Source organism: Dermacentor andersoni, chromosome 6 (assembly GCF_023375885.2).
Source record: "Dermacentor andersoni chromosome 6, qqDerAnde1_hic_scaffold, whole genome shotgun sequence".
Lineage (NCBI taxonomy): Eukaryota > Metazoa > Arthropoda > Arachnida > Ixodida > Ixodidae > Dermacentor > Dermacentor andersoni.
This window is the reverse complement of record NC_092819.1, coordinates 22,561,711-22,588,232: the sequence shown is the minus strand read 5'-3', so window position 1 is coordinate 22,588,232 and position 26,522 is coordinate 22,561,711. Positions and strand designations below refer to the sequence as shown.

The window sequence follows — 26,522 nt, the reverse complement described above, 5'->3', positions numbered from 1 at the left end:
AGTTGACGGATCACGTACAAAATGCTGTTAGAACGCGGACGATTGCAGGTGCACTTGAAAGGTTTTGCGAAACAAAAGTTAGGGAAAGCAAACCACCACGCGTACAAAAGAACGCAAGCAGGGCGCAGGGATTTGGGTACTCAAAGACGCTTGGTTGCGCAATTTCTAAATGTCCCTATTAACACCCTTAAGGGTGTTAAATGGGTGTCTGTACACAGATTGTCGTACCTTTGAATCACTTTATATGCCAGATGTTTTATATACACCCTACAAAATGGGCGTCATCATACCCATAAGAGTGTTCGTCACCCTTGATACCTGTCTTTACACCCGTAAGGGTGTTTAGAATAGGTTTCAAGATGTTCTGCGATGTCTGAAATACTGGTATATACCGGGTGTCCCAGCTAACTTTAGCCAGAGTTTAAAAATATGCGAATGCCACGTAGTTGGACAGAACCAAGTAATGTTGTTTGCCGTCTCTTGGACATACTCAAATTATTTTTTCATTCCACCTAATTAGATAATTAGTCTTAATTAATTCATCAACTTCTAAAATAGTATAATTGCATCCAAGGTGGCAATGAGATAATTGTGGAGCGACATGAAAAACTCCTGATACAGCTTTCTCTTGCTCAATACGTGCTACATAAAAGTGTTTTTCCGAGCGTGAAAGAAGCCCGCGTATACACGAAAAGTGCCTCGAGCGGCCAGTCGCGCGGCAATTTTGTGTGCATTTGCGGGATTCTTTCACGCTCGGAAAAGCACTTTTATGTAGCACGTATTGAGCAACAGAAAGCTATATGTGAGAAGTTGATTAATTGATTAAGACTAATTACATAATTAGGCGGAATGAAAAAAATATAGTTCGAGTATCTCCAAGCGACGGCAAACAACATTACCTTTGTTCTGTCCAGCTACATGGCACTTGTATATATTAAAACTCTGGCTAAAGTTAGCAGGGACACCCTGTACAAAAGCTAGTTCCTTTGTAGCTTCGTGCTACATACGGGTGAATGTCAATTTTTCCCTTTCATGAACCTTCCTCAATCTTGCGGAATTCCGCCGAACTGATTTGCTATACTGGTACATATAAGTACTTTCGACAACCGTTTCAAGATTTCTTGCGAAATAAAGTACCTGGACGACAGAAATCTTAAAATTTAAGAATAAGTTAACTTGGGAAACAATAATATTCCAAAACATTTTTCGCCAGTACATCTATTACAGACACATTGAAGCTTCCACGTTGTCTTATACCACAACGTTACAACAAATTATCAATCGCGATGCGTCCGGTTCAATCAAGTCATCACAATGCTGTCGCTCAGGGCGAATGACGTTTCGTTGCTGGCCACACCACCAACTCTAGAATTCCCGAAACACATTGTTGGCTTGGGAGGTGCAAGAGGGGCAAGCAAGCTTCCCACAAGTTTCTGGACAAACTACGATAATTACCAATGCGTGAAAGCTGTCGTGCCGTGAAGTGGATAGTGTGTTCGGCTGTCACCTAAGTTCGAATAAAACTGTAGTGCACTACTTCCACAACCTGTTTACGATTGGATCATTCGTCCTTTCATTCAATATGTGCAATAATGTTCCGAGCTGAGCTAGAGAGAGGATGACGTGTCTGTGCAAAACCTATCCCACTAAGTCACGGTGCAGGTGATCCGTGTTTTGTCAATCCTGTCCTGCAGTGGCAAGGAAAACACCACGCACTGGAACTGCAGCTCAACGGAGCCCTAGATGGCGACATTACTGACTGTATACGCTAAATCGATAGTCAGTTACTCTGTAGTTACGAGGAGCCATTGAATATGCACGAGGGGTCATCCTGCTATCTATACCTTTTTTTTTTACTCCACGCAATCTACAGCGTCTTAGAGTAAAATTATATAACTTTGACACGTTTATTGAGTCCATAAACCCCTGTGATTCAAGAGGGCATCTATTATTTCTGTCCTAGTTCCGCCGAGTATATCCTTGCTGAAATATATTGGCCTCGTAAGGTTGCTTGTATGGACACGTTAAGGGTACTCCCCTGACGACAAATGCATTTATGCCCTAAATGGTGCTAAAATGCTTACGATGCAGATATGCATAAAAAAAAAAAAGAGGCAGCTCGCTCCGCCGCTGGTTATCAAAAGGCACTGACAAAGCAGGTTGCGAATTATCGAGAAATGTAGCGATGTACCGTGTTTAACGGATGTCAGCGGGCTGCCCTTCTCACGACGGGAAAATCAAGAGAAAGAACAAAAGATAGGAGATAAACAAAAACGTTTAGCAGAGGACCGACAAATTACCAACGTGCGTAGGTTGGATTACATTTCAAAAATAACTGATCCGCAGAAGCACACCACGGAATCACGAATATACTTTTACAAGGGTGAAAAAATAAAGATAAACACCCCACGGGAACTCGAGCTCTGGAAAATACCGCACTAAGGAAAAAAGAAAAAAAAAAAAGACGTATTAGATATATATATATACCATGGCTTTCAAAGAAAAACCCTTTTTGCATAAGTGCGACAGTAATCTAGACTCATCGTGCGGGCAGCGCGGCTTCATCGAGCGAAATACAAACGTAAGCGCAATGCTACGGGGCTCAGCTGCATATATTCAGCGGCTGAACTGGTGTCACGCCCAAGCAGGATAAGAATGAAACCCTTCAACTAGCATTCCGCACGATGGGCTTCATATCCACAATATATATTATGAAGAACGCGTAGCAATCGAAAGCCACATACAAACAAAAGCGCGCCCACACACACATTTCAAGGTATGGACGAATATAACTATGCCAGCAAAATGAATATATCAGTCATGTCTTGGAAACAACAAAAATAAATATAATATTTCGATCCATCAATAGATGTCTATACGTATTGTTGGAGAAATCACATCTCCCGGTCCCAATCATAACGACAACTGTTGCAACAAGAACATTCGGCGACTATTTCTGTTACGCGTGACTTCAGGCCTAATGGTACATCCTACCTAGAATGAACAAGAAAAAAAAGCAAGAAGAACAAAACTCAGTTCCCTTCGACAAACGATCTGCGTTGGAACGCGTTGCTGGGAAATAAGCCGATAAAAAAAATATCGTTCTCAAGAAGTGCGTCTTGCGGCTCAGCCGAAACCGCGCGGTGTCCAGAGCGTGCGTGACTGCAGCTGCGAGGCGCTGTCGACAGCGAAACTCGACCTTCGCCGTTAGTCACGCATGCATTGCCGTGTTTTGTCAGCGTTGTCCGAGCGTTCTGCTGCGCTGCGGATTTGTTGCTATCTTCGACGTGTGTAAAAACTAGAAATAAAATTGGCCAAGTTGGGCGGAACGATTGCGGGGTGGGTCGATCGCTAAAAACGTTACTTTAAAGATTGAAGATGCGCATGCGTCACACGTGCGACGATTGCTAAGCGCGCCCATGACCTCCGAGGAACTACGGCCAAATCTCTATGCGCAGGGTCTCCTGTGTTGAATACCTGGTACGCATTTAGGCACTTGTCATGTAGTCGCAGCTATTGTTATACGCAAGTCGTTGCCACTGTTGTCGTCGCTTTCGCCGAACCGCGAGGTGATCTCCAGCACATTCCAGAAGGGTGCGCTTTGCGTATCCTCCGCCCAGCCATGAACGTGAACTTCCATGTAACCTCTCAGGCGGACATGTTACATTAAAAGTCAGTTATAGCGTGTCATTGTTCATTGGTCCGCGGATGTGACTGCTGAAGTGGCATCTATCTAACCACCACCCTCAAAATGTGCGCCGGATCGCTCCGCTCCCCCGGCAAGAACCCTGTGTGTGAGGCCTTGCGGCGAAGAATTGGGAAAAAAAGCACACGCCCTGCAGAAGCCACAGTGGGAAAATGATATGCATATATAGAGAAGAGGCGCCTCTCTGTTGCTAGGCTACACGTGGCTGGTTGGAGGATACGCAGAGCGCGCCCTTCTGGAACGTACTGCAAGTTTCCCCGCCGAACCAGCTCCTACTGAATGGCCCTCTATGACCACGAGTTATTTTGCTCGTGCAAGGCAAGTGTACGTGACATGCAAGAGGGAACGATGCTGTTCTAAGTGCGTGCGGCGGAGTGCGTGATCGAGTTTGTCGTCGTCGTGCTTCGCGAGAGATGCGCTTTGCGGTTGCGTGTCGATCGTTGCCTTGCGCAGGGACCTCTGGATGCTCTGGGGAAGAGCTACAGACACGCTAGCTGCGTCGCTGTTGCTGGAAATGTCTTCAATAAAAAGCCGAATAAGGTGCGGCGCTACGCTCTACTACAACCCGGGCACTGTAACATTGCTGGTAGTGAAAGTGCCAACAAAGCTGCCAGTGAGGCACATGACGTATGTGAAAGCACCTCGATACCATTGTCGAGAACGGATGCAGCGCGGCACATCAGAAGTCTTGCCCTTATTATTACTGTAAGAAGATGGAACACACTGGAGTTCACCACCCGGCGCCTATAGACATGGACCGGCGTGTGACATTGCAACCTTTACCTGGTTATAACCGAGGGGAAGAAATGCTACTGTGCCGCTTGCGAGTAGGTGTTTCTTTCACAAACGCCTACTCATTCCTAACTGGAATGGCGGACAGTGCCAATTGCAGCAGATGTGGTGTCGAAGAAACGACCAAACATATCATCTGTGACTGCCCTACATACGAATACGAGAGGAGTGCCCTTCAAACAGCTCTGGAGCAGTTAGACGACCGTCCTTTCACAGAGGAGAATATCTTGGGCCCGTGGCCTCGCGTGTCCGCTATGTGCAAGGCCACGAAAGCGCTGGTGCGTTTCTTGAAATGCACCAGCCTGTATGACCACCTGTGACTGACTGAGTGGTGCACGCTTGTGTGAGTAACAGTGGAGACTGTGACCTTCTTTCTGCCTTCTCCTCCCTCGATCTCCTTTCCCGCTTCCCTAGTGCAGAGTAGCATACCGGGCTCAGCCTGGTTAACCTCCCTACCTATCCCTTATGACTTTTCTCTCTCTCTCTCTCTCTCTCTCTGCGATCTGCAGTCGCGAGAAATCAAGCACCACAATCCCCAACCCGTTACAGATGAAACGAAAATGTTCTCTGCCGAAGACAGCGGAGAAAGAAGCACATGACCCCACTCGGGCATTCACGAACCCAAAGAGTTCCCTAAGAAAGCTACTAGAGGCGATTACGGCGCCAGTGGCTATACGGAAGCTTCAAAGTGTGGCAGTTCAGTCAGCCTGGGAATGGTGAATTTACCTAAACATCGTCCTTCTAGCTTCAAACGGCGTTGTAACTTTGCAAGTTGATCACTTTAAATAAAAAAATACTGCGTTATAAATCCATCTGTTCGCGATTGTTATGCAAGTGCGGCAAAACATATTGCTTTACTGTGTTTAGAAAATCACGATTGATGAGAAACTTGGGAAGGTAAAGCGCATTACATAATGCAGCAAAGCACCTGAAACCCTAAGCACGAAGATCACACAAATCCATCTACTAGTCATCATTCGCATGGTAGCAAAACAATCGCCACGTCAGAGTTTCTTCAAGCAACTTTTGTGGGGAATTCTATGCACAAACTAGCCTAGGCTCGAAGCACTTCCTCGTCTCCACTGAGTCCAGTACAGGGCCCCCTTACGAGTACGAACACAAAGGGGCGTCAGTTACGCCCCTCGTTTGTTAATATTGACAAGGTGTTGCTTCGTAAACACGCCTTTACTTCAAAGCATTTGAAGGATTTAGAATGCAGAAGGCTGTACTGTAACTAAGAAGTAACTGAGCCCTGCTCAGAGCAAGTGACGCCAAACTTATATTCAATTAAGTTCTCACTATTAAATGGCGCGTGCAAACCTGAAACGCCAATTGTTTTGTCAAATGTCACAATTCACACAGCAGCATGTCCATTTGCACATGGACAAAGTTATCAGCGCCTGAAGTCCGTTCACGTAAGAAACCGCGTTCGTTTATACCTAAACTCACAGGCGAAGGCGTATCATCGTGTGGCTGTCTGTTATTTCAATCAATCAATCAATCGATCAATCAATCAATCAATCAATCAATCAATCAATCAATATATATATATATATATATATATATATATATATATATATATATATATATGTAACAAGATCATATAGATGGGTGTATAAATTTAAAAAAAAAGGTAAAACGTTATACAATACACAAAAGGAAACTAACTGAATTGTACAGGAAGTACTGGTGCAGTAAGTTTTAAAAATACTCAATCAATGATGATGAAATTATATGTCTTTAGGACGGGTATTCCAAAGACTGGCTGCAGTATTTGTAACGGAAAATTTTCCATAATTTGTGCGTGTACGTGAAACTATTAACGTTGATAATGAGGATCGTGTTGGATGCTGTGTTACGTGTTGATGAAATTGAACTGGCGGACTTTGAATGTTCTTTTTTTTTAGAAATTTGTGCCTAATAACTGCAATGCGGAAACGAATTTAATGTTACTGTTCAACGGGGTGTTAAAATATCTAATAGGGGACAGGCAAATGATATAGTCTCAATGCGTTGGGCAAGACTGCTGCGTTATCTATCGTGGCGTTATCTCGCGACATTTGAAACATACTTCACGGGCGTTCCTCGTCTTTGGTTACGCTCTAACAGCCTCGCCTAAGATAGCGTCGATTTTCGCCGAAGCCGGTTGCTACGAGATGACCAAACCCTCTTATATATGGTGCCGCACGCATACAGCTTCACGTCAAAGAGGCAATTGTACTTGAAGTTACATTTAGCATTTGGATTAGTTCGTAAAGCCTCTTCTCTGACGCCTCTCGTGCGCCTGGATATGTGCCTCCGAGATGTCTGATAGTGCGAAACTGTGCTCGGGATAACAAGTTGTACTTAATCCGTGCATTGATACGTGTCATCCTGTCCGAAGCCTCTTGTGTGCCATATATGTCATCACGAAATAAAAACGACGACGACGATGACGACGACGACGACGACAACAACAACAACAACAACAAAAGCATGAGAAACTGAGAACGTGTGCACCGAAATCTCGGGGACAACAGCCATGATTTGTGGTGCGCATGCAACAGGACGCCACAGTAGCACAACGTAGCGTACCGGCTCCACCAATAAGGCGCGTAGTTTCTGCGAAACTAGCGCAGGTTCGTAAATATGGAGACTGACGAGCACGAACACGTGCTATATCAGCATGAATTCGAGCGTGAACGATTCCGCGAAACTACTCAAGTGCACTGCTCCGTTTTCAGGTTACCCGCCGTGGTTGCTCAGTGACTATGGTGTTGGGCTGCTGAGCACGAGGTCGCGGGATCGAATCCCGGCCACGGCGGCCGCATTTCGATGGGGGCGAAATGCGAAAACACCCGTGTACTTAGATTTAGGTGCACGTTAAAGAACCCCAGGTGGTCGAAATTTCCGGAGTCCTCCACTACGGCGTGCCTCATAATCAGAAAGTGGCTTTGGCACGTAAAACCCCAGAATTCAATTCCGTTTTCAGGTTAACCTGCATTTGTAACGGGGGCTTATTTCAGACTCCGTAATGACCCCTAGTAACTAGTCCATGCTTAGAAAACGGCAACAGAGCGATTTAAACGTCGCGCTTCTATTCAATTACGCGTAACGAGCGTTCTGATCAGTTATTTCCTGTGCGAGTTTCAATTTCTCCTGATGGTATTCGTAAGCGGTACGGTGTGTAAATAGACTTGAACGTGCAATAGTAAGTCCTTTCAGTCGCAGTATTATGCGAATAGATGTCAGTTTGTTTTTTTCTTTTTTCTTCAGTTAGTCGTTTCTAGATCAATTCTGAAAAGGATAAACTCCACTGTCCGGGAGGGTGTTGACAAGGGGTCTGAAGAGAACACGACTTGTCGTTCCGCGACGTTATTAAACGAGGAGTACGGATTTTGGGTCTATAGTTGGTTGATACAGCTACTGGGACCATGGCGCTTCAGTGACGCGAATGAGGGAGAACGCCAAGGACGGGCTCCGACCATTCGACTGATTTTGATTTCCAAAAGTGACACATTTCTATCGCCAAAATAACACCGAACGGTTACCAATCGGCGCTCTCAGCTCTGAGTGGAGGCGATTGGCCTATCGCGACAATGCAAGTGCGCACGCGGGGTGATTGGTAACATCGCTATACGTTCGATGGTATTTTGTCGATAAAAATATGTCATTTCTGGAAATAAAGATCAGTTGAAAGTTAGCGCCCATCCTTGTCGTTTTTCCTTATCCGCGTCGTCTAAGCGCTATGGTCCCAATAACGTTAGTAAACAAGCTCAATAGTATTAAGAGTCGATGGCCCTTGGATGACTAAGTTCTTGTGTGCGTCCGTCGTTCTCTTATTTAGTCAATATCAGAGGTTGAGCGCCCGACGCTGCTTGCTAGGATACCAGGGACGTCGTGGTGTACAGGTGAGGCCCCGGACATAAACTGATCTTTAAGCGTACCAAACTCATGACGCCACGAAAGCTACAGCAGAAACTTCAAGATGGCATCGCCCTCTAGATCTTGTAGTCGCGTCCTTTTTCTTTTTTTGGCTTCCCAAACTCTCGCTCACAGCAAGGTTGACCTGTACCCGCCGTGGCTGCTTAGTGGCTATGGTGTTGGGCTGCTAAGCAGGAGGTGGCGGGATCGAATCCCGGCCACGGCGGCCGCATTTCGATGGGGGCGAAATAGGAAAACACCCGTGTACTTAGATTTAGGCGCACGTTAAAGAACCGCAGGTGGTCCAAATTTCCGGAGTCCCCTCACTACGGCGTGCCTCATAATCATATCGTGGTTTTGACACGTAAAACCCCATAATTTCATTTTTTAAAAGCTGACCTCTCTAGCATTTCACAATGCATGCAATGTGCAAACCAAGCTTGACAGTGTTCCTCTTCAGAGACTTTTAAGAAGGTTGCAAATCCGCATTAAGCCACGTATACCGGGCTATTACTGAGTCGTGTACTTCAATGCACTTGACGCCTATCATGTCCGATTGTGTGCAAGACGAAAACGCTGAGCTGAAGTTTAATGACGGGAAAACCTGACGGGAACACTTGGCTCTTACTTCTGCAATATAAACTTGCAGCGGCAATCTTGCTGATGTGTTCATTGTTGCATAAGCGCGCGCTAAATCAAGCATTTGACCCACATCTTTCTGCCTTCCTTTTTTTTTCTTTTTTTTTAGATCCTAAGTGTCCTCCTGTCCTCAATGTTCTACATTGTTCCTTTTTTTATACATGGCTACAAGAATAAGAGTTGAGTCTGTGATTACCCATGTCACCGTTCCGTTTATCGGTCGTGGTGTACACGATAACACGTGTCCGACACAATCAGGTGCAACCGTGAAATTATTCTACACTGATTGCGTGTTGCAAGATATCGCAGCGGCATGGAATTGTGTCAGCGCTACTCGACTCGTTGCACGCTGTCATATGCTCTCGCCTTTTTTTAATTGAGGTGAGTCGCCAAGGGCAGTTTTCTTTCGGTCTGTACCATCAAGGACAAATACCTAATTACAACGGGCCCTATCTATGCCTAGGGCTATAATAGTGGAACTCTTCTCTCACGTCTGTAGCATTCTTAGAATCTAAAATCTCACTCCTGTTTAACATCTTTACGTCTTGACCTGACTTCCAAGTACTAACTCAAATTGTACTTCGTGCTTCAAACGTGTGGTTTGACAACTGAAGGCGACTTACGAGATGTCTACTCCTGGCAACGAAGGAGCGCACCAAGCTGCTTTCGAGTGGAGAAGATAGTTCAATCATCATAATAATCATCATCATCATCATCATAACAGCAGATACGCCAAACTATTGCATGATCAGTCTCCCACCGCCTAGGTACCCTGACAACCCACTTTCTATTTCCTTCTGGGGGAGGACCAATCGACGAAAGTATCCCTAAAAAACAAACCAAAAAAAAACGTAATAAAGACGTTTTCAAACACACAAATATACACCGATATTTGGGGACTCGCCATCGGGTGCATTGTCGGGTTCACACTTCAGGTGCATTGTCCAGCGCCTCTTCGCCCACAGTGAAGAATACCGACTCTCCCCCTTTCCTACCCCCTTCTCACCAACTCCTTCTGAGTTTCATTTACCACAGATCTGTAAGAGCAAGCAAACTGAATTAAGGTGAAAGAAACGGAAACCCCAGTGCTTTGCGAACATTGCAAACGAGTACATAGTGCCTTTCGCATTACGTTAACATAAACTAAAGATTAAGACAATGCGATAGGAAGTAACGTTATGAAGAGAATAGGACAGAGCGTACACTCAATTATTCTGTTCAAAGTCATAAGCAGATGCCGAAAATTGTTCTATTGCGAAAGAAACGAGCAAGAAACGCTACAGGCTATCATCGCTTCCTATTTCCTTGACCTATTATCTTGAACGCCATCACTTCCACGTGAGGGTAACCGCCATCACACCGTCTCGAGGACGGAAAAAAAAAAAGGAGTACGCGCTAAACCGTCTGTAACTTTTCAAGGATGACAGCGTCGCGACAGTGAAGCGGCCCGCATGCTTTACGTCAACGTCACGGGATATTTCGCTCGCACCTGCGGCCACTACCAGTGCTTTTCATCACACTGCTCGCGGAGAACGTTAAGGCATTCGCTTTAAACGATACAGTTTAGCGCAGCGGTATCCCAGACTCAAGCGTCGGTACCAGGTCACATACTAAGTTATCTGGCTGCGCTGTTCGGCTAGATCGCACTGTGTCCTTCACGGGACACTAGAGTGAAAATAATTTCTGCTGTATTACTAAAGTACCATTGTACGATAGAAACAAAAGCCACGCTTACCTCGATAAGAGGCTTGGTGAGCCAGAGAAGACGTGTCGCGACGCCGCCGTGAAGTTCCCGTACCTGCTCGCCGTCACATCGTGGATTTTGACGTCGTCTGCACGGGCTCAGGCAATTTTCTTTTAATCTGAAAAGGTGGTATGCATGGTATTTTAGAAGTCCCGCAGAATTAACTTAGCAAGTTTAAATAGCTTTTATTGAGCCACAACGGCACAAATACGAGAAAAAATAAGGAAAGAGAGACATTGAAATTCATGACGTCACACTGAAGCACAGGCACTCGCGTTTCCGCGCTAAATTAAAGAAATTAAACTCGCCTAACAATAAACCACGTTAGCGCGAAATCCGCGAAAATATAGTTTTGAACAGATACTTTATCAGTCTAAGATGACTTATCGCTTCTCTTTAGTGCCCCTTTAATGCTCTGACCTTTGCTTTCGACACGTGTCCGTATCATATGCTGACGACTGCGCCGCGTTTGAGCAACACCTCAGATATCGTTTAAGTGCACCATCCCGTGGGTCTACCGAGTTTGTGTCGGGCTTGTGGGCTTTCGAGGTACACGCGGGTAGAGAACGGGACCGGTGGTAGCAAACTCTCTCAGAGATGGTGCATAAGAGATGGTGCATCTCAACCTTGAAAAGAACAGCGGTTCTTCAAGCGGGCTAAGCAGTCGGATAGAAATCAATGCGTTGTCCATACCAAGTAAACTAAACCCCGCTCCTACGTGTCCTCGTAGGCCCGCGGTAGGGTTCGTGTTTGAGCTTTTCTGGGACAGTAGTAGCAGTAGCCCCTTATGCGGCACTGGAACATAGATTCTATGGGTGATTGGCCAAGAATCGAGCAGCAACAATATAATATATTGTACGTATTTTAAATGGAAGAAGAAATGAAATGCGAGTTGAGATTAAGTTGGTATCAAAGGTAAAATAATAGCTATTGGGACATCCTTCAATTACGCGATCTTCGAAATACGCAAGCACGCCAGCACATGTTCATTTCTTTGTTTTAATTAGACATTCGGCGACTTCGCACCTTACAACACTTTAATGCCTTTGGATGTCGCACCTTAAGGTGAAGCAGCACCTTTCAATGGCGTTTGCCGTAAAAGAAGCGCCTGTCTCCGTCAAAGGCGGAAATTTGCTTAGTGAGTACTGTGCGAGGAATCGGCAGCTGACAGCATATGACCTTTCGAAACAAAGTGCGCCCAGTCATAGCACTTCCTTCCAAAGCGTTCGATATCCTGCTCGCCTCCGGCTGCCTTTAGCGCCTATCTTTGACAGGCATCGGATAGCTTACGAAATGCTCGATATTTACCTCTATTCTTGCGGCAACCTCCGCACTTACCTCATTCACTTCGCTCGTACGGTCTTCGATAAGCTCGGTTTCGCATACATCATCATCATTGTCCCCTCCATCTTTTATGTCTACTGCAAGAAGCAGGCCTCCCCAAAGGATCTGCAATTTTGTTCCAGCCGACGCCTATAAAGTGGGTGCCAATTTTCTACTCCCCTCTACTACTTTACGTAATATTAGGCCGTCCTTTACTGCGTTTACCTTCCCTTAGTACACTATCCTGCTACTCGAATACATTACCGGTTATCTTCTCTAAGCATTACATGGCCTGTCAAACTTCACTTGTCCTTGTTAAGCTCAACTATAACATCAACAACAACCATTCGCTCGTCAGTCCATACTGTCGTCTTCACGTCTCCTTAACGTTACACTTATCATTTCCCGTTCCATCGCTCGCTGCACGGTTATTCGCAGTTGCGAAAGTGGGCTTCGCCGCACAAGTCGTCTTACTGCAGCGAAGCCAACTTCGGCGAATGTTCTTTGGGGATTTACGCGTATAAGTACAGTGCGCTAACCAAACCAATTGCGCCACTGGGGATTATGGGGATGTACGCGTAGATTCATCCGAAATTGCACTGAGGTTCTGTTGACAGGCTATCGCCTGCATAATATTATGTGACTCCCTTCAAGAACACTTCAAAACTTTTTTGTCAGCGTGTTTTTGCAAAGTAAACGTGCGCTACCAAGCTCGGCGTCCCCACTTCAAGTTTTCTAGCTGCCATTTGTCCTCTTTATTTCCTTTTCTTCAGGGCAAGAGGGGAAAGGACGCATGTGATACAGCCTTAATAAGATGATCCTAGCTTCACTAGTGCCATTTATCTTGATTCGAAACTTCAGTCTGTTTCAAAACTGCCATTTTGAGACAACTTAGGACGCCACTTCGACCTCGCCTGAGACTTCTACAGGAACTTCTCCGGTTCGTATGAACAACAAATTCTCCTTGCGGTTTTCGAATCGTCATCCCTAGCAGAAGATGTGCTATTGTTAATTGAGTAACGGAAGTCTGGGAAATTAAGCTACTGAAGATCCCTATACAAAAATCGCTACAGAAACTGTGTTGCATTTGTATTGGGTTTTTGTTGCACACAGTAGGGACTTTCTGTTAAGATGGAAAATGCCATGCGTAATTTTTTTAAGGGCGAGCCCGATGTTCCAACATCCTCAGTAATTAACTGTGAATGAAAAAGAAAGAATACGTAGGAAATCAAAAAATTTTTAGTAAATGGTTGACATAAGGGTGCACACGCATGCTTAAGTGCGTCAGAACTACAGACAAGATAAAAGAAAAGACAAGAAATTCCGTAGGGCCAGTCTCACGATGACTGTCGACGGTAATGTGTTTAGCATAGAACACAATGCATTGCCACCGTCGAAACGAGTTACGTATAAGGCGTTTACTGCCGCGGGACTCCTCTACATCGCTTATCTAAAACACTCGACGTCATCTAGCGCCATCACCGCAAAGCCTGCGCGAGCCTCCGAAATGCATGGCGCACCGTTGCGTGCGAACGCTTATATAAACGCGTCATGCGGCAACCAGCCTCCTCTCTCGCGCTTCTTTACGGACTCGTTGCGCCTTCTCGTGGCGCTGCCGAAAAGTCCGCGCGTGGCCAAAACGTTTACAGTCTCAAACGTCGCGTAACAGTATAGTAAATCATTGTCAGTGAGCGTATTCTATATTCTCCATCTTTGCGAACGCAGAGAGTCATCGAAGCCGTTGTCTATGCCGAAACAAGGACACTCCCTCCCCCGGCATCTGCTTCTGTAGGCTCTGCTGGCTCTGCGTTTGACCCTCTTCTTCCGTAGCACGGCGTTCTGTCTGATTTACTGCCTGCAGCCGCCCAAACACGTATACGTATGGCAGCGCTCCAGTCTAATATCAGAAGCGGGGATGAACGACAAGGAAGGACCTTCAATGAATAAACACAATGTGCCGCCAAATGCGTTGGTGCCAAAACGGACCTCTGATCGCCGGAGGACGAAACCGTAACGCACATTCACTCCGCGCGCGGCGCCTGGTCTCGGCGAACGAGCGTCGTCGCCTGTCCCTGTTGGAGACCTTGCAGCTATGTAAGTGATGCCCACCGTATACCTTCGTTGTTGACATCGTTCGCGGAGGTTGGATGAGTCAGTCTCTCTGGCCCGCTCGTACTCACGACTTGATTTACGACCACGATGGTCGTGAATAGCCGCGCGATCTCTCGCCCTTGCCCTAACGGCCGCTTACAGGTCGTACGGCGTTGTTAAAAGAGGCGAGGCGTATTCGGTGCTTGCTCTATCCTGCGTTCACTAATTGCCCGGTGATTTTGAATCTGTAAATAGAAAGCGATGCTATGCGAAAGGCGGCTTTCAGCAATACCAAAGTAGCACGGTGCGAAAGTCACGAAAGAGTAGCGAAATGTCGCTGAGATTTTGCCACTCAGCTGGAAAAGCACGATTGAACACTGACGTTGTTTTGCGGAGAAGCATCCACTGTGCCTTTTTCAGAACGCGGTTTCACTGACGGTTGTCACGTTTTTTATTTGTTCGTTTGTTTTGTTTTTGTCGTTTTCCAGTTCCGAAATATGTTGAGGTAGGCCTTATATACCTTAATAAAAGATGTGCGGATCTCACGCACTGTGGGAATTGGTTTAAGCGAAGTTTTCATTGGTGTTTGCGAAGAACGCTGTTCTTGTTTCGCGACAATTTGCAAGTATAGAGCAAAGACAAAGCTGGACACACAGGAGCGGCATAAAATAACGTCAGAGGGTCCCTTCCGTCTGTCTGTGGTCTCAACTGCGAATATTATTTGGGACGAACATCTCTTCCGGCATTGTCATCTTCACCTATATATTCACCAGCTGATACCCGCCATAGTAGCTCAGTTGCTATGGTGCAGTGCTTTTTAGGTAGCGGCTTCGCTTACCGGCCTCGGCGGCCTCGTTTCGTTATATTGCCGCGAATCTATGCAGTGCTTGCTCACTCTTCAAGTCTGCCGCCACGCGACGCAACGCAAGACGCGCTGCCGCCATGCGACGCTAGGCGCGCCCAGTTGAGACGCGCCACGCAACGCAAGACGCGCTGCCGCCATGCGACGCAAGACGCGCCCAGTTGAGACGCGCCAAGACGCGCTTTAAATTGAGCGCAGACGACAGCGGCGGGTATTCTGTTCGACGACCGCCGAGCACGCTGGTCGCCTCGCCGCCGCCGGGTAACTCAGGGCATTGTGGGCGCAAGTCAGCCCAATAAACAGTCTTCTTTCGACGAACTTTTGTCCGTCCTCATTGTCCCTGCGACTGCCATCACCACTACGTGACATCTGGTGGAGGTGCGGGGTAGCCTTCCATGTTCCGGACGCGTCCTTCAAGTCGTGAAGCCAGCCCTCAGCGCTTCGCGCCCGAGAACGAGCCAGCAGTTCAGCGAGCCAGCCGAACAATATGAAAAAGTGCTCGTGTATACTTACACTTAGGGGCACGTTAAAGAACCCAAGGTGGTCGACATTAATCCAGAGCCTCTTCCAGTCTGACATCCGTCATAATTAACTGTGCAGTTTCGTTACGTTAAATACCATAATTTAATTTAACCTCCAGCTGAAGCAGCTGCAGCATCTGCAGAAAAAATGTGAACGGGTGTCGTGTACTGCATGCGGCCCTAATGATTCCCTTCCGTTTCTACCGTTTTACGTCGCATACAAGCAGCACGGAAGCAAGGCGCTGTTTTCTATTGCGCAGTATTCGTCCCCGCAACAGCTTTCGCTCACACTGCACCCTTCTTTGGTGAGCTGGAGTATGCCGATGAATGCGCCTCGTCTGACGTTGGCGAATGGCGTCCGAACAGACGATGCGCTGACGGCGAGGTGAGAAAACCGGAAGCCGTTAGCTCACCTGAAATTTCAGAACGCGCCGCTCAAAACGTGATCTCGCACGAGTTTCAAAACAAGCGCACGGATTCTTCGCGTTACCGTCAGCGCCGAGAGGAGTCATTATGCCTTTTTGTAACGCGCCGAGTGCATGTAACACAGCGCCCAGTGCCTGACGTGTAAATGCTTCTGCGAAGTACAATTCTGACGTCACCACTGGCACATATTTGAATCGTTCGTCGTCTTCTCATTAAGAGGAAGCTTTAGCCCTTACATTCCAATATCACAGCCTATCACAAAACAGCGAAGGCCGTCGATGACCGAGTGGCCTTTACTGATTTTGCGATACGCTGTATACATGTGAAGTGATACAATACTCCTTCCATATATATATAATCACTGAGGGTGATTTGAATGAAACCAGGGACAGCTAAAATAAGAAATGTCCTTGTCATTGTTAGTAGCAGATTATTTGGGTATAGCGATTTCTTAAAATGGGAAACTTCGAGAAAATATAAACGTCATGTTATTGAGTCTGCGTTCTTTAAAAGGCTTCGGTTAACGCTCGTATAAAGCTAGAAAATTGGTCCCCTTAATTTAAAGTTTACGACATTGTTGATTTCTGGTTTCCGTACAGAAAAATACCAACGAAGGCTTTGAAAAAGGTTCTTTTGAAGCAGCTGCCTAATGCCTGCCTTCCTTAAAAGAGAGAAACAGAAAAAGAAATGCAAAGGAATACATTTAGAACGCTTAGAAACAAAAACCACATTAAATTGTTGCAATACACTGTTAGGCAACGGCACAGCGCACTGCTGCTCGTTACCAAATTAGTCTGGTGAACGCTGTGCAGCAGACGCGCGTCAAGTAAAAAAGAAAAAAAAAAAAACCAATAAAGCGAAGACCTCGATGCTCCTTATCTTCGGTATTAGCCGCTCAAGATAAGGCGGTCCACTGCTATAAACCCTCCCGGCTTTGACGAAACGCATCGACACAACGTCGCAGTGCAAGAAATTTCAGCCCACAGCACCAAACTGAACTAACGAAACGACAATACCGCCAATGTCGGTAGTCATCTTTGTTTGCTTGACGAGTGTTGCCAGCGCATGAAACTACCGAACGCAACCTGGGATGCATTTGGATATGTCCGGCTTTTACAGCGAAGCTGTATACCTCTACACCGCAAGGAAATTTTCGTGTAGTAAGCAAAAAACTCCCCATACGTGGGCCGATCCCGAAGATAATTCAATGCCGGGTCGACCTGCGGCGGAGGTGAAGCAGGCGTAAACACTCCCCATACGTCGGCCGATCCCGAAGATAGTGCAATACCGGGTCGGCCCGCGGCGGAGGTGAAGCAGGCGTTAAGCACTCCCCATACGTGGGTCTATCCCGAAGATAGGGCAACGGCGGGCTTATGTGATTTTATTCTTTGTGTGATTTCGTTGTCCGTTTCTTCGTATATGGCTCTGGCTAACAACATAGCTGCTCGGATTGGATTGGATTGGATTGGACAAATTTTAATAAAGGTCCTGCAGGATGCACGTCAGCGCGCAGTGGGCGTCCCCCACGCAGGGACCGACAGGGAGTAGCTGGCATGCATCGAGGGGCACGCATCGTCGGGGTAGGCGTAGACGGGTAGACGAGATGATATGTAAGGTAGCGGGGCTTGGGATAGGTATGTTTTTGCAACAAGCGTAGCGTTAGCGGCTGCGGCTTGTTTAGTTTGGGGTGTGGGGGCGGAAAGAGAGCTCGTCCCAAGTAAAAGTGTTTAGCGATTTCATTGTACGTTACTAGGGCGTCCCTTTTCGCCTCCAATTCATCGAGACGCGATGTCCCGGGGGTGATGGCGCGGTCGGTAAGTGCGCGCGCAGCATCGTGGGCTGTCTCGTTGAGGTTGGGCAGGGCGGCCGGGATCAGACCCAGATGGGCGCGAAACCAGATGACGGTGTGGTGTTTGAGGGTGCTCGGTTCAGCGCCGCGGAGGACGCGTAACGCCTGGTCGGAGACGACTCCTCTCTTGAACGCTTTGATGGCCGGCGCTGAATATTGTCTTTCGCTTGTCGTCGAGCATTGCGAGGGCTATGGCCACTTGCTTGGCCATAGCCAAGCAAGTGGCCACAATCGAGGCGCCTGCCTCGATTGTGTTCCGGATGTACGTTCCGCGGAATGGGTGCGATCGTGATCAGGTGGCGGAGCTCGCGGGGAACCGGCATAAACTCCGGTGGATCCTGGGTGTTCGGTGGGAAGTAGCCGAGCTCGCACAAGGTGTGACGGCCCGTCTTGGTCATCGTCAGTCGTATCATAATCTGCGCTTTCTCCTGCTCAGCGATCTCTTCGAGCGTATTGTGCACCCCAAGCTCGAGGAGTCGATACGTCGGCGCGGTGATCGGAAGCCCGAGGGCCCGCTTCACTACCTTTCGGGTGAGTGTATTGAGCTTGTCACGCTCCGATTGTTTCCGCTTGTGCATTGCTGCGACGTAGGTAAAGTGACATAGGACGAACGCGTGTACGAGACGCAGCAGATTGTCTTTGAGGCCGTGGTGACGGTTGGCCACTCTGCGTACGAGTCGTATCGCGTTGCCCGTCTTTGTCGTCAGCTTGTGGACCGTTTGGATGTTTGATCCGCCCGCCTCATTATCTTTCCCAGTACTCGGATGGGCTCGACCCTGGGGATTGGGTGACCGTCTCTGGTGCGGACGGTATGTTGCGCTCGGTCGGGGGTTTCCACCCCTTCGGCCTTTTGCTTTGTCGTTTTGGACAGTACAACAACAGCTCCGATTTGGTGGAGGATAACTTGAGGCCCGTGTGGTTGAGGTAGGACTCGGCGGTTTCGACTGCCTCCTGCAGTGCGGGTTCGATAAAGCCGTCCGACTCCGCGGAGCACCAGATGATGATGTCGTCCGCGTATACCGTATGGTTGAGGCCTTGTATCTTCGAGAGGAGATCCGCTCGGATCTCCTTATTATTCTTCTCGCTCAAATATGGAAGCCGTGTGACTTGGTGACAGCAGAGTTTTAAAGCTGAAAAAAAAAATGGTGACGCGAAAGACCATTCGCGACCCTACTTCGAAATTCCCGCGCACCAGGTATATCCGTTACATTACATAGAAAACAATAGATACGATACACTACATTACAATACATTGGAAAACAAACCAGTACTCAGCCTGGCGACATATTAAAGAGATGCTTTCTTTACCTACCCTTCCCCCTGGGGTTTGGCGTTTCGTCATCTGTCTTGCCGACTAAAGACTCGCAATAACGAAGATAACGTACGGTCTCCCAGCGCGCAGCAAGCCGACGCTCTATCCATTAGGAGACGGCCGCATTCACATTAAGACAGACCCTACCAGCTCCTCTCGTAAAGCTAGTGCTGTGGGATACTTGGTGCGTTACTCGCGTCACATAATAATTCAAACATATAAAATGAGAGAGCACACTCTACTAGCAGACATGAAGCTGCATGATTTGGGATTGCTAGACCTCCCTAATTGGCTCCAAACTCCAGACATGGCGGCATGCATCCAGGGAAACTATATGTTCCATGGAGTTAAGTAGTTGTAGTTCTCGCCTGAAGAAGAAGCCTATATGCAGCCGGCCCATCATCCATTCGCTGAAGCATAAACCTACAGTTTCGGTGGGACAATACTGGTGTTGGGGTCTGGACGTCGTCAAATTCGTCATCTGATTGATTCAAGGAGCTGCTACTGCATCACTAATTGCCTCAAGACGCCAACATGGCAGAAACACTGCCAAGCATAGCATCGCAAACGTGTTTATTGAAGTTTGCTTTGTGGCATGGAGGCTTATACACGTTTTGTTCCGTGGTGGCGTTGTGTCGCGCTTTGCAGTAGATCATGAGAGGCCAACAAACACTGACACCAAGGACAACATAGGGGAAATTACTTGTGCTTAATAAATGGAATGAAGAAACGATAAATTAATGGAAATTAAAGTGGATGAAAAAACAACTTGCCGCAGGTGGAACCAAACCCACAACCTTCGCATTTCGCGTGCGATGCTCTACCAATTGCGCTACCGCGGCGCTGTTTCCCCCTTCCCCCCTTTCTTCTCGAGTATTACATAACGAGGGTCTCGAATCCGGCAACATTGATGCCTTCAGGTAGCATATGTGGGTTTATTGACCAGTTGCCTTCACCCCCCAAAAAAAGATCACGTTCTCGTGACGCCTGCGGCAACAAGGACGTTCCACGTCCGCCGCCAAGGTCTGCGAGTGGTGGCGCTGGCTAGCACTCCCAGGTAGGGTGCCTCGATGCGCGCGCGCGCTCCGAGGGCGCGCGCGCATCGAGGCACCCTACTCCCAGGGTTTACTAGTACACACAAATACCCAAGAAAGTGAATGGGGAAACAGCGCCGCGATATCGCAATTGGTAGAGCATCGCACGCGAAATGCGAAGGTTGTGGGTTCGGTTCCACCTGCGGCAAGTTGTTTTTTCATCCACTTTAATTTCCATTAATTTATCGTTTCTTCATTCCATTTATTAAGCACAAGTAATTTCCCCTATGTTGTCCTTGGTGTCAGTGTTTGTTGGCCTCTCATGATATCACTAATAAAAATCGGGCCCCTCGGTTAACCCCCTTTCTTCTCGTGCTTTGCAGTAGAGTGGTTTTTTATTCTATGGAGTCACTGGGCAGATCTGAAGTTCTTGCAAACGTTGTGTCCACCACTGGTGCTGAAGACTCATCCATGGGACGGTTGTGGGACTTGTCGATGGTCGCCGAAATCAGCCGCGCGTATGTTATCGTGATGCACCTTTTCGTGCTGACGGCTCAGCAAAGCTTCGCTACCACCCATAGTGCGTGGTATCTGCGCGATTTTTTTTCCTTGCTCCTTTTCCCTGACAAAGAAGGAAAAGAAGCGGTTTGGTCGCGAAATCCACGTGCGTCACTCATTATGCCATCGGCAACGGTTTCAGCGCGAAATTCGTAAAGTGATAAGTCATCAACCTTCAACGGTTCTCGAATTAGAGCGCACCGATTGCTTGTCCGCAATAGTTTCGAAATGTAGCTTTTTTGCTACGCATTCAGAGCAGCTGCGATCGACGCCACCGAAACAATATATACGAGGGTCGTCCAACTCAATCCGGTACTTTTTTCTTTCCCAGTTTAAATGGACGCCTAGGCTGGAGGTTTTGTATGCAGTAGAAACTGGCACCTGTGTCCTGTTACTGGTAGACGGCGCTCATTTCCCGCGCTTCTGGATAGACTGTTATTCAAGATGGCGGACAATAGTGTGAACGTCCACGTGGAACAGCGTGTTGTGATGAAGTTTTTAGTGAACGAGGGCGTAAAAGCTGCTGAATTTTACAGAAGACTTCAGGCTCAGTACGGTGATGTGACACTCAGTCGCAGTAAGACATTTGAATGGTGTAAGCGTTTCAAATATGGCCGTATCTCTATTACTGACGATCCCGATCGTGGAGGATCACAGCCTACAATAGACATTCCTGAGAACATTCAGCGCGTGGAGCAGCTGATCGTGGACAATCGTCGCATAACCTGTCGTGAAATGGCAAGGGTGCGTAATCTGTCGTTAGGAACAGTAAACACAATAATTCATGATCATTTGTTGCTCCGAAAAATGAGTGGACGCTGGGTCCCAAAGCAGCTGTCTGCTTTTGACAGGCAGAAGAGTTGAAGTCTAGAGAACTGAAGGAACGCTATGAAAGGGAAGGCCAGGATTTTCTGAATCGCATCATGACATGTGACGAAACATGGGTTCACCATTTCCCCACAGAATCCAAAAGAGCATCGATGCAGTGGAAGCATACGGAATCACCACCTCCCAAGAAATTTTGAACAGCTGCGTCTGCTGGTAATGTGATAGGAAGTGTACTCTGGGATAAACGGGGAATCATTCACGTTGATTTTTTACCCCATGGTGTCACTATCAACAGCGAGTATTACTGCCGTGTTCTGCGCGATGTGCACAAGAGTTTACGGAAGAAACGTCCGGGTTTGATCACAAAGGGTGTGGTCTTTATGCAAGACAATGAACGACCGCATACCGCTCAACGCACATTCCAAACAATCCAGGAACTTGGCTGGCCGATATTACCACACACACCCCTACAGTCCTGACTTAGCACCAAGTGATTTCCACCTGTTTGGGCCCCTGAAGAAATTCCTTGGAGGAAAACATTTCAACACTGATGATGAAGTGAAATATGGTGTCCTACAATGGCCCCATCGTAATAATAAATCTTTCTATGCCGAAGCATTTAAAGCATTTGTTCAACGCTGGGATAAGTGTATAACTGTGCCTGAATGTTATATGGAGAAATAAATCCACTTTCCACACTTTGAAACTTGTTCTTCTATTTGTTAAAAAAAAAAAAAGTCCCGGATTGACTTGAACGACTCTCGTTGATTGAGCCATTGGCGGAAGGATTAACGTCCCACAGCAACACAACTATTTAGACGCTACAGTGTAGAACTCCATATGAAAGCTCTGTAGTGAGCCAAAATGGCGGTAGATACGAAGTTTTGCATCTTGTTTCCACTGAAATGCGACCGAAGAGGCCGAGGGCCGAAACAACGACCTCGTGTCGTGCTCAGCAGTGGAAACGCCACAGCCAATTTGGCGATTTAAGTTTCCTGTAGTTCTACTGTGGAGACAAGGCGATGTACCGAAAGCGCACCTCTGAAATATTTGCCTCTAGCATATTTATTAAACGGCCGCGCAACATGATATCGTGTGCGGCGTGCCTTTCCAGACAAGCCCCCCCCCCCCCCCCCTGCGCGGTCAGCGAGAAATCGTTCTCGCCGCCGGGCCGGATGCCTACGTGATCCCCGGTAGCAGCATGATCAGAGAGAGCGGTGCCGGCATGAGCGCGTCCGGCGATGCCAGCTTTCGGTTGCAAGCCGCGAGCGTAACGCGCCGATAAGGACGCGCCGGCCGAGACAATGAGAGTGCGGCCGATTAGCAATCAGCCATCGATTTTGCCCCATCAACGCGGCGCCGGTGGGTCGCGCTATCGGCACTGACGGAACAATCACGCGCGCTTGACCGAGACCGCACGCATGAACGAGAAAACAAAAGAGAGACTACGCGACGATGTCGCCGGCAGCTGCTGCTTGCCGTGTAGCGCGGCTGTTTGTAGCCCCTCCTCCAGAGAGCTAGCTCTCCGCAATCCGGTCAGGGCGCGACGATAGCGCAGCTCGGCTCGATCGTCACGCTCGCTTATTTATCCCCGAAATAAACACCGCTTGGCTGCGTGCAAGTGCCGGGGAAACACAGTGGAATGTCGCGCACTCAGCGGTAAATCTGAGAAATGTGCGTCCCGAAGAACAAGAACTAATGAAATCGCATTTCTTCCCTGTCCCTCTTACATATCTGAATCAGCAATAACTAAACGAAACGCGCAGGTTTATAAAAGTGCGATCGACTGCTGCTTTTATAAGAGATATAATCCCTGGTTGACAAATAAAGGCAGAAGTACACAAATGATTACCTCCTTCTGTGCATTTATTGCGAACCTATGTCTAACTACGTATGAACTTGCACATTTGTGAAAGCTTTGCGTAATATGTGTGTATACAGTAACACGAATGCACACATGCACACAGACATGTTGAAGTTCGTGGAATTATTTTTCAGAGAATTTAAGAGGGAGCTTTAGCTCGGGCACAACTCCCACGCTGCCTATTCAACTACATGTAAAACGCAAAAACGTTTTTCTGAGAACCCCTGGACTGATTTTAATGAAATGTGTTGCATGTGAGAGAGAAAGTTACATTGTAGTCACTGTTGGAAGTAGAATTTCGATTTAGGGCCTGAGCTTTGTTTAAAGGATTTTCATAAATTCAAAAGTTGGAAAAAAAGAAAAGAAGCACGATGTTTACAAATTAATAGCTCTGCATCAAGAAAAGATATCGTAGTTCCGTAAACGGCACCCATTAGATCATTGAAAGCGGACAAATTCAATATGTTATTTTATACCTTACGTGAATTTGTTACATTGTGTACAAGGGTTCTGCAAAACCTGTATTTTCATATTACTAAGTTTTTTGACATTCCTGTGTAACATATCAATTGTGTAGTCTGCTTTAGATATATCATTAGATGCAATTCCCATAATTGCGATATTTTTCATTGCCGAGTTACATAATTGTAGGCTTCACAGTTTCATCTTATGAAAATTTTCAATTTTTGTAAATTTTTAATAAAAGAATGACCTAAATAAAATGTTGAAATTAACAGTCACTAGATTTTAAGTTTCTCTTTTAAATGCAACAAACATTGCCAGATTTGGTGCAGTGGTTGCCGAGAAAAAAGAATTCTTTTATATGTATTTAGATAGGAGCACCCGAGATATAGCTTCCTCTTAACTGCCGCGGTGGGCTGCTATTGTGATCATTTGCTTATAGTAATGAAAATCATTTCTATAATGCTGAGCACTGCATCTGCAAAAATATTTATATACACGTGTTTGCAATCTAAGCACTTTCACAGCGCAAATCCTAATATGTTCTAGCATTGTATGCAATGTCCTCTAGACAAAAGCACAGCCACCAGCAGTTGCCCTTGCAGAGGTGGCAAGGCTAAAGCAATCTATAACAGCCTTTCTGAAATTACGCTGCTGAGGAGATTTCTAGGGCACTCTAGACCGAGCACAGTTTATCACAGATAAGCGCTATTAAGAGAAACAAGCCAATGCCTGGCAAAGCATTTGCGTCGCCTTATTTCTGTGAAATTGCCTCATGCACCTCGAATGATTCATATTCAATTTAAAAACAGGTAACAGGGTTGATGCTGCAGAAGACTTGTGGCTTTGATTGTTTTGTGTGCTGAAAAAGGGTGAATTGATCTTGAATTGTTAGTAACACATAATGCTCCTGAATAGTAATGCTTGCATTTAATCTGCAACAGGCTTTTTTTAGTTACTGCAGCCTAAACAAGCCATTTCCGGTGTCAATGCTTCCTAAAAGAAGCGTACACATATGGGTCTCTGAATAAGTTGTCAGCTGGTCATAGTGATCATGACAGCTATAACTGTGAACCACTGATGTATGGATTGAGTACTGAGGCTCAGCTAAGCCCTTTTTGGTCATTATACGGGTAGTCTAAATCGTCACTGAAGTAAACCTGCATTGAACTTTGTCAAAAAAAAAAAAGTAATGAGATTCAATAAAGTTATATCAAAGTTGCATGTGCTTGATCTGACAGTGCTCTATCTGTGTTGGCCCAAACACACTCTGATGTACCCATGAATAGAGTGCAATAAATATCTGTATTGGTAGCATGCTCAATTAAGCACATGTTTATGTAGGCTTCGTAAAGTGGTCCATCAAGGAATGCTACGAGTCACTGTTCTTGCATATGTATATAGCTGCCTTTCAGGTGCTGTGTGCACAATTGTGCATGCCAAGATACAGCATCCAAAGGAAGAGCACCGAGGAAAATATTTGAAACACCACATACATCTTCAAACAGTTCCGACTAGTGCTGCATGTTTGAATGATATGTGTAAACAATTTTAGTAAAGTAAGTTTGAAGATACAAATTTATACTTTGGAGTAAGATTATGAGGCATGCTGAGTGGAGGCTCCAGATATTGTTTGACCACCTGCAGCTCTTTAGCGTACATACAATGCGTGGTACACGAGCATTTTTGCGTTCTGCCCCCATCGGAATATGGCTGCAGAAGTAGAGGGTCGAACTCGCGACTTCACGCTCAGCAGTGCAACACCACAGCCACTGGGCTACTGAGGCAACTGAAATTGGGAGGCAGAGAGGGCTGGGTGTCCTCTGTGCCAGGTTCAGGCTTCTATCATCATCTTCAGAATGTTTCACTTTAGACATATCTTTCAAGTGGCTGGATAGGTGTTAAGAAAGTATGCTAGACATAAGATAGTTGATGATCTTACATCTGACATTGCTGTACAGAGTTCTCACATGGTGTCTATACACTGTAAACTTGACAAAACTCACTGAAGGTTTGAAAATTTCTAATCCATCCTGCAGCTGTACACTTCTCATGATTCTGAAGATGGAAGAAATGTGGTCAAACAATATTCTGTGAACGTAATTAATTGGTGGTTGAAGAGCATATGCATAGTGCATACGGAGGACCACGACATTTAGTAAGTAGTGGAACTGAAAATATATGTCAGGTGATATTAGCTTCCAATCACCCTATAGTCAGGAGTGAGACATTTAGCATAGGAGCTGATGTTCAATACATGGAAATGGAGAAATTTTACTTCTTGGCAACAACAGCAGCACTTTGCTGAGGCTTGTTGCATTTAATAGAATGTAAATTCTAGTAACTGTATAAATTTATTTTCAATATGTCAAATTATTTTTGAATTCTTAAAATTGCAGAATTTCAAAAATTCAAGTAACAAGCCTACAACTAACTCAGCAATGTAATGCGATATCACAATTTTGTGAACTGCACCAAATAATGCATCTAAAGCAGACAGAATTGAAGCAATATTCACCACTCTAAAATATGCCCCTATAGTGTGAGTAGGACTTTTGCACAATACTCGTAAGCAACAATTTCACGCAGGCTGTAAACTGATACATCA

General features: G+C 46.4%; 1 long non-coding RNA gene across 3 annotated transcripts in view; it reads left to right on the top strand.

Moving 5' to 3' along the window:
- The window catches only part of LOC129382257 (uncharacterized), an 80,818-nt gene that overhangs the window by 13,583 nt on the left and 40,713 nt on the right, over positions 1-26,522 (top strand). Inside the window, exon 1 of one of the 3 annotated variants that reach the window (XR_011895099.1) lies at positions 14,127-14,201. The exons of 1 other annotated variant lie outside the window; for it this stretch is intronic. This is a non-coding gene — a long non-coding RNA (uncharacterized lncRNA). Of the gene's footprint in view, positions 1-14,126; positions 14,202-18,096; positions 18,388-26,522 lie in introns of those variants that run through there. One more of the 3 variants, XR_008610361.2, reaches the window with a different exon arrangement.